Source organism: Capra hircus, chromosome 4, assembly GCF_001704415.2.
Source record: "Capra hircus breed San Clemente chromosome 4, ASM170441v1, whole genome shotgun sequence".
Classification (NCBI taxonomy): Eukaryota; Metazoa; Chordata; class Mammalia; order Artiodactyla; family Bovidae; genus Capra; species Capra hircus.
In genome coordinates this window covers 76,701,131-76,709,274 of record NC_030811.1, presented here as the reverse complement: position 1 = coordinate 76,709,274, position 8,144 = coordinate 76,701,131, and the positions used below count along the sequence as shown (strand labels likewise).

Below are 8,144 nucleotides of genomic sequence, written 5' to 3'. Positions count from 1 at the left end.
ACCCATTGTATGTAGTTTTACCCTCTAGAATCTTGGCAAATATGGCTGATTTCTTTTGTTGGAAGTTTAAAATTTAATTTAATTTGGCGTGGCTGCCTGGACCTCTTTTAATCTGTAAAAGAAAGTGAAGCTGTAGCAAGAGTTATATTTATTTGATGCAGTAGACCAAGTTTTCCATGTGAAAGCAAATTTTGTCTTGGGATGTGCCAGTCACTAAAGCCTTTTTAATGAGGCAACTCAGTCTGTTCCTATAAACTGCCAGTTTATTCTCCTGGATCTTAAAGGAACACTAGCTCCAGGTAGGCAGCCTCTTCTGGAATAATAATAACCAAAATAATTAAAAACCAGATTACTGCCCTAGTCCCTCCCCCCCCATTCCTAAGCCATCTTCATAGCTAGTAGAGGAGTATCAAGATCATCCTCTGAGTTCTAGGGTACTCATCCTTTCACTGGGCTTCCCTGCTGGCTCAATTGATAAAGAATCTGCCTGCAAAGCAGGAGACAGAGGTTCAGTCCCTGGGTTGGGAAGATCCCCTGGAGAAGGAAATGGCAACCCACTCCAGCATTCTTGCCTGAGAAATCCTATGGACAGAGGAGCTTGGCAGGCTACAGTCCATGGGGTCACAAGAGCAGGACATGACTTAGTGACTAAACTACCACATACTGAGATACTTCCAGGTTCTGCAGAAAGTGTGGCTGTCCCCTCGACCACACTCTGCCTTTCTCTGCTGCACTGTTCCTGCCCTCTTGTTTCAGTAGCTAACATCTCCACAAGTTTTCCTTCTTCTAGAAATGTACTTTCTCAGGCATATATGACCTCTAGCATTGTCTTCATATTGTGGTTTTACGAATTTTTATTATTGTGGTATGGCCTCTTGAGGGGAAAGAGATAAATATGCATTATCAGCTAGTTTGAATCAGAATTGTGGTTAAAGTCATATTTTAATATAAATCATACTCTATAGAGATTTTTGGCATATTAACAATTCAGTGATTTTTAGCATATTCACAAAGTTGTATAACCATCCATACAATCTAATTGCAGAACATTTTCGTCACCCCAGAGAAGTCACATACCATTAGCAGTCACCTCCTATTTCCTCTACTCTCCTGCCAGCCCTAATCAGTCACTAATCTACTTTCTGTCCATAGATTTGTCATTATTGCTGTTTGTAGAGGGGACGGTACAGATAGGAAGAAAGGTGAGCTCTGGTCTGGAGGGGAGCTTCTACTTCTGATCTCTGCTTATCGGCCATCACAAAATTTGAAGTTAAAATTCCCTGATTCTTTGAAGATTAATTTCATTCCAAGAATTTCCATCCAATCTTCAAAGGTATTCACGTACAGTACCCATAAACATGGGTGGGTAGGTAGGTAGATACCTAATTTAATCTTATTTCATAACTTTAATCTTATTTTGGGGGAATGGGTGACCCTAGTGTGCACGCACATGCGCACACACCCATCTTGTCCTGAGTTGTATTTCAAAGACTTCTTGTTTGGACTGACAATGAAGGACACCATGGCTGAAACACTTTCCTCCAATTCCCTAATTCCTAGGTTAAGACATCCAAATACTAGGTGATGGTAAAGGGTGGGAGTCGATAGAATGAACCATGGGGAATGACTTAGAGAAAACACCCCTCTCTGCCTTGTGTACAACCAGAACAGAGAGACACAAGGAGGGGCAGCAAGTCTTTACTGGGTACTTTTTCTAGCCAGGGCGTCTGGGCCTCCCCAGCACCTCTACCCCCTCAGGAGTGGTCCTTTATGATGTATCAGCTCCCCAGAGCTGCCATTGGCTGTCGGGAGTGTCCTGATGACCAAACAAAGCAGAACAGGTGTGACTCCTCGTTGTCCTGGGGAGAGGTATATATACAGGGGGCAGGCCTGGCAGACAGGTAGACAACTGAGTGGCTTCAACATGGCAAAAGTGACCGATCAATCTTGGGAGCCAAAAACCACAAGCACCAAGCGGTGGAAGAAAAGGAAGACCCTCTCTCAGCCTGGATCAAGAGGCAAGGTGAGATGACCCTACCCAAGCGCCTCCTCTTCTTTCCCATTTATACCCTCTGCCCCTCCCGTACCCCGAGATAATCCTGCCCCAGCCTGGCACAAACCTCCTCCTTAGTCCCCCACACTTTCCCCCGACCCTTCTCGCAACGAGTGACCTCTGGGCTCACCATTGCCTTAACAGGTGGTGAAGATATATAAGAAGGTAAAAAGACCACTCCATGTGTGTTCAAGAAAAAATTACTCCCCAAAAGTTATAACTACAAGAAGACAAAAGAGAACAAGAAGGGCCAAGCTTCAGCCAGTTCCATAGACTGAGCCAAATGCAGCCAGGCCAGGTCTAACAGCCCCTGTAGAACGACACCACTCTGAGATAAGACCTAAGCAAACAGCACCTGCAGAGCAAGCTTCAGAGACCTGAGAACAATCTGCTATATCTAAGAGTCCTGGCTGCGGAGAAATGGCCAACTGCGTAGACACTGGCTCAGACACTGATGTGAAACATGGGACACAAATGCTGGTTATTAAAATCAGCAAGGTGTGAGAAGCCCCTCAAAAAAAATACAATAAAATTAGGCACTCTGCATACAAATGAATCGTGTCGCTTTAGTGTTGTCTGAGATTATTTCTTAAAGTGAGAGAGAGAGAGTGAGATGACAGAGAAGCTTAGCATCTTTGGTTCCCCCCAACTCTACCTGAAGAGAAAATGTACATGCAGCTCACCAAGAGTGGAAAATACCCTTTCTGCCAGGTTCTCCAGCTCTGGCAAAAGAGTGTTTACCATTTCTGTACTTGGTAGTCAACGCTTATTTTCAAGTGTGAGTGAAGTCGGCAGAGCACAGCAGCGCCAAATTCACTCTAGTAGGTTAAAGGCAATGTAAAGGGGACGGGGGAGAAACAACAAGGAGAAGGCTCTGACTTTCTCAGTCATAACACAGAACTGGACTGTGCTGGTCACCTGGAGTAATTCGGTTGTGAGTTGAAGGCCCCTGATCCTCACAGCTCCCTCATCCTTTGCTGGCCTGGTGGTGAGTTTTGTAACAAAGGACAGGATGGCAGCAGTTCCAGCCACTAGGAGAGGGTAGTCACAAGGCCACACTGAGCAGAGGCTTCAGCAGATACTCATTGCTGACCTGATTCTGCCTACCTTCCTTCGTCTCACCCTCCCATCAGTCTCTCCCACCCCCACCTCCTGCTTTAAGCCTGGAATGGAGTGCTCACTCAAAGTTGCCCGCAGAGGTGGAGATGATTGGGAGTCCAGTATTGATTAGAAAGTGATCCTTAGGCATGTGTGTGTCTCTCAAAGAATTTGAAAAACTATTCACCTCCATAGATAACTTTAAGTTGAAATTCAAAATTTCTATTTCATAAATTTAAATATTTATTAAGGATATAATTTGTAATTTGTTGTAAACATTGCTATTGAAAATAAAACTGTTACATCAGTCTTTTCTTTTTTAATTTTTATCTTCATAAATTCCACCCCAGAATTTATGCTATAGAATTAGACTAGAGAAGTGCCACCAGACAGGGTTATTTTTTGGCCTCTATTTTTCTCTCAAAAGCTTTGAATCTGAACCAGCACATGGTTGATGTGCCATGCCATATGAATGAGATGATTTTTCTTGTGTACACTTTAAAAATATGTGACACTGGCCTGAACTGTAAGGACAAATGCCTATCTGACCCCTCTGCTCTGTAGCTGTGGCACACATTAGTTACAGGCTATACTTCAACAGTGGAGCCAGTGAATTTATTGTAGGCAGTTGTTCAGGGGTGTTCACTTAAAAACCAGATGTCCAGCGTTGCACAGCTTCTTTTGTGAACAGGAATGTCCTGACCACATTTTGGTAGTGAAAAATACAACGCAGGTGTATCTCTCTGGATTTGCTGTTTACAGCATAACACTGAAAACAGTCCTAAATTACCTTTTGGCTCTTCCTATATCTTTTTATTAAATTTAAAACAAGTACTTTTGTCCCCAGGAAGATGGTCCAAAGAAAATGATAGCATTAACTGTCTCTGGGAGGAGGAACGGAATAGCCAGGACCAGCATGAAAGGGAATCTTCTGTTGTATGTCCTCTTGTATCTGTGGAATGTTAAGCCATGTGAATGTACTGCATGTTCATATTTAAAGTCTTAATTTAAAAAATGAGTTCACTGTTTGCTTGCCTGAATTGTTAATAAGGTGTATTTATTTTGATTTTCAATCATTAAAACATTTCTCTAGTTCCTAAGGATTTATTTATCCAATAAGCATACATAGTAATAACATAATAGCAACAAGAAAATTACTGTCAGGAAGACATCAAAACAGTATAATGAAGCCAGATTTGGAGGGGGGAAGGGCCCAATAGGAAATTAAGATTCAGTACCCCAACTTTTTTTTTTGAACAAAGGGAATTCCCTGGCTGTCCAGTGGTTAGGACTCCGCACTTTGACTGACGGCTGCCCAGGTTCAATTCATGGTTGGGTAAGATCCTGCAAGCCATAAGGCGTGGTCAAATAAACTAAAAGATTAATACAATGAAACTCATATTAACACTCTTAACCTCGATGTCATGAGTTAAATGTTACAGATACCAGGTTTTCTTTTTACCGCTGATCACAGTCCAGTGTTGGTCTTCCACACTCCAGTGCTATCTGGAACCTTTTTGATCTTGTTAACAGCTTCATCAGACTGTCCTGTCAGGGCTTTGCCCTGTGAGACTGGATAGCATATTCTATCACCAGAGCTGCTGGTCTTGTTTTTTCAAAGATACTGCAGACCTGAAGGTGCTACCTACTTTTGCAACTTGAATCTAGACTCATTTACGTTTAAGAGAATCGTGAGAACGTGCATTAATTAATCATTAACTTTTGTCAGGTGTGTTGTAAGCGGGTGCTGTGGAACTGGCATAAGGCAAGGAAAGAATTGGCTCTCTTTGAAGGAGTTAAATCCTTTCATGGTAGACCAGAGACCTAGTAGTAAAATGTTTCCGTGGGTACTATGAACAAATTAATCAAACCCTGGGAAGGGGTTGTGGGAACCTTTTGTTTATAGCCAGTCAGTTAGAAGCACAGATAACCACTGGGATCTCTGGTGTCTGAGGTAGAGGGTGTCCTGATGGGACTGACCCTTAACCTATGGGATTGGATGCTGTCTCCTGGCAGATTGTGTCAGAACTGAATTAAGTAGTAGGACACCCAATTGGTAACTGAGAATTGATTGATCGGGTGGGGCAGAAAACCTACACACTGTAATTGGTATCAAAATTGTAGTAAACAAACAAATAGGTGCAGGATTCAGGTGCCAAACCTAAAGAGGGAACAAGAACACTTAAATGAGATTACTGTTAGAATGACTGCATCTAAGTTAAAAACTAAATGATGAGGCTAGTAAAACAACTTTAAAGTAACAGAAAGTGGTGCAAACTTCCTGGTTTCATCTCCCTCTGTATTTAAGAAGTAAAGAGTACAATGGGGTTTATATGTGTCCTTTTGAATTATGATTTTCTCAGGGAACATGCCCAGTAGTGGGATTGCTGTGTCATACAGTAGTTCTGTTTTTAGTTTTTTAAGGAACCTCCATGCTGTTCTCCACAGTCAGTTCAGTTCAGTCACTCAGTCGTGTCCGACTCTTTGCGACCCCATGAACTGCAGCACACCAAGCTTCCCTGTCCATCACCAACTCCTGGTAGCTGTATCAATTTAAATTCCCAACAGTACAACACTGTTCCTTTTTCTCCATACCCTCTCCAGCATTTATTATTTATAGATTTTTTTTTTAATGATGACCATTCTGACCAGTGTAAGGTGATACCTCATTGTAGTTTTGATTTACATTTCTGTAATGATTAGTACTTTGGCCACCTCATGTGAAGAATTGACTCATTGGAAAAGACTCTGATGCTGGGAGGGATTGGGGGCAGAAGGAGAAGGGGACGACAGAGGATGAGATGGCTGGATGGCATCACCAACTCAACGGACATGAGTTTGAGTGAACTCTGGGAGTTGGTGATGGACAGGGAGGCCTGGCGTGCTGCAATTCATGGGGTTGCAAAGAGTCGGACATGACTGAGCCAGTGAACTGAACTGAATGATTAGTAATGTTGAGCATCTTTTCATGTGGCTCTTGACCATCTATGTGTCTCTTTTGGACAGATGTCTAGGTCTTCCATCCATTTTTTGATTGAGTGGTTTGTTTTCTTTGATTTTGAGCTCCATCAGTTCAGTTCAGTCACTCAGTCATGTCCGACAATTTGCGACCCCATGAACTGCAGCACACCAGGGCTCACTGTCCATCACCAACTCCCGGAGTCTACCCAAACCCATGTCCATTGAGTCAGTGATGCCATCCAGCCATCTCATCCTCTGTCGTCCCCTTCTCCTCCTGCCCTCAATCATTCCCACCATCAGGGTCTTTTCAAATGAGTCAGCTCTTCACATCAGGTGGCCAAAGTATTGGAGTTTCAGCTTCAACATCAGTCCTACCAATGAACACCCAGGACTGATCTTTAGGATAGACTGGTTGGATCTCCTTGCAGTCCAAGGGACTCTCAAGAGTCTTCTCCAACACCATAGTTCAAAAGCATCAATTCTTCTGCAGTCAGCTTTCTTTATAGTCCAACACTCAGGCATCCATACGTGACCACTGGAAAAACCATAGCCTTGACTAGATGGACTTTGTGGACAAAATAATGTCTCTGCTTTTCAATATGCTGTCTAGGTTGGTCATATCTTTCCTTCCAAGGAGTAAGCGTCCTTTAATTTCATAGCTGCAGTCATGGTCTGCAGTGATTTTGGAGCCCAGAAAGATAAAATCTGTCACTGTTTCCACTATTTCCCCATCTATTTGCCATGAAGTGATGGGACTGGATGCCATGATCTTAGTTTTCTGAATGTTGAGCTTTAAGCCAACTTTTTTACTCTCCTCTTTCACTTTCATCAAGAGGCTCTTTAGTTCCTCTTCACTTTCTGCCATAAGGGTGGTGTCATCTGAGGTTATTGATATTTCTCCTGGCAATCTTGATTCCAGCTTGTATTTTCTCCAGCCCAGCATTTGTCATGATGTACTCTGCATATAAGTTAAATAAGCAGGGTGACAGTATACAGCCTTGACATACTCCTTTTCCTGGAGGACGTACTCCAGTTCCTTTTGGAATCAGTCTGTTGTTCCATGTCCAGTTCTAACTGTTGCTTCCTGACCTGCATACAGGTTTCTCAAGAGGCAGGTCAGCTCAGTTGTTTGTATATTCTGGAGAATCCTTCGTCCATTGCTTCGTTTGCAAATATTTTCTCCCATTCTGAAGGTTGTCTTTTTGGAGGGAGGTCCAAGAGGGAGGTGACATATGGCTGATGCAGTTCATTGTACTGTAGAAACGAACACAATATTGTAAAGCAATTATATCCTAATTTTTTTTAAGAAGTAAAGGGTATAAACTGGAGAACAAATAGTTTTCTACTTGCTTTGCCCAACAAGACCTCCGAATAGCAGAAGTTATTTCAGAGAAGGAACTGTTTCTATTTGACAAAGAGAAAGGATAAATAACAGGGACCATCTGGAGAGAATCATGTATCTTGGTGGGCATTTCTGGGAGTCTCTTTTTTCACCCTGTTCTTTTTTTTTTTTTAAGTACTTATTTGCCTGCACCGGGTCTTAGTTGCAGCATTCAGGATCTGGTTCCCTGGCCAGGGATCAAACCCAGGCCTCCTGCATTGGGTGTGTGGAGTGGGAGAGCAAAGTCTCAGCCACTGCACCCCCAGGGAAGTCCATGGGGAATCTTTAATGAGGGTTCCTCTAGATGCCAGACTCGCTGCTCTCTACACCGCCCCCATTCCCAAAAAAACACACACAAGGGAATTATCCTCATTCAGGAGCTGAGACACTTCGTATCAGGGCTTCTCTTCTCTTCTGATAAACCTGGGTCCCAAAGAAGGCTCCCAGGTAGACCATTTTTTTCTTAAAAAACATTCTTAATATTTGATCTGAATATTTTCACTTTTTAAATACAACCTATCAAAATATGTTTTTTTTTCCATTTTCTATATTATTTAAGCCTAAAATTGAATTTGTTTTAATAGTGGTATGTGAAGAATTCTGACAGATACATCCATTCATCACTTTCTTTAAAGCTTTTTCGTTTGTTTT

General features: G+C 42.5%; 1 long non-coding RNA gene across 1 annotated transcript; it reads left to right on the top strand.

Moving 5' to 3' along the window:
* On the top strand, positions 593 to 2,609 carry LOC106502027. Its single transcript, XR_001295590.2, has 2 exons — positions 593 to 2,023; positions 2,198 to 2,609. It is a non-coding gene; the product is annotated as an uncharacterized LOC106502027 (long non-coding RNA).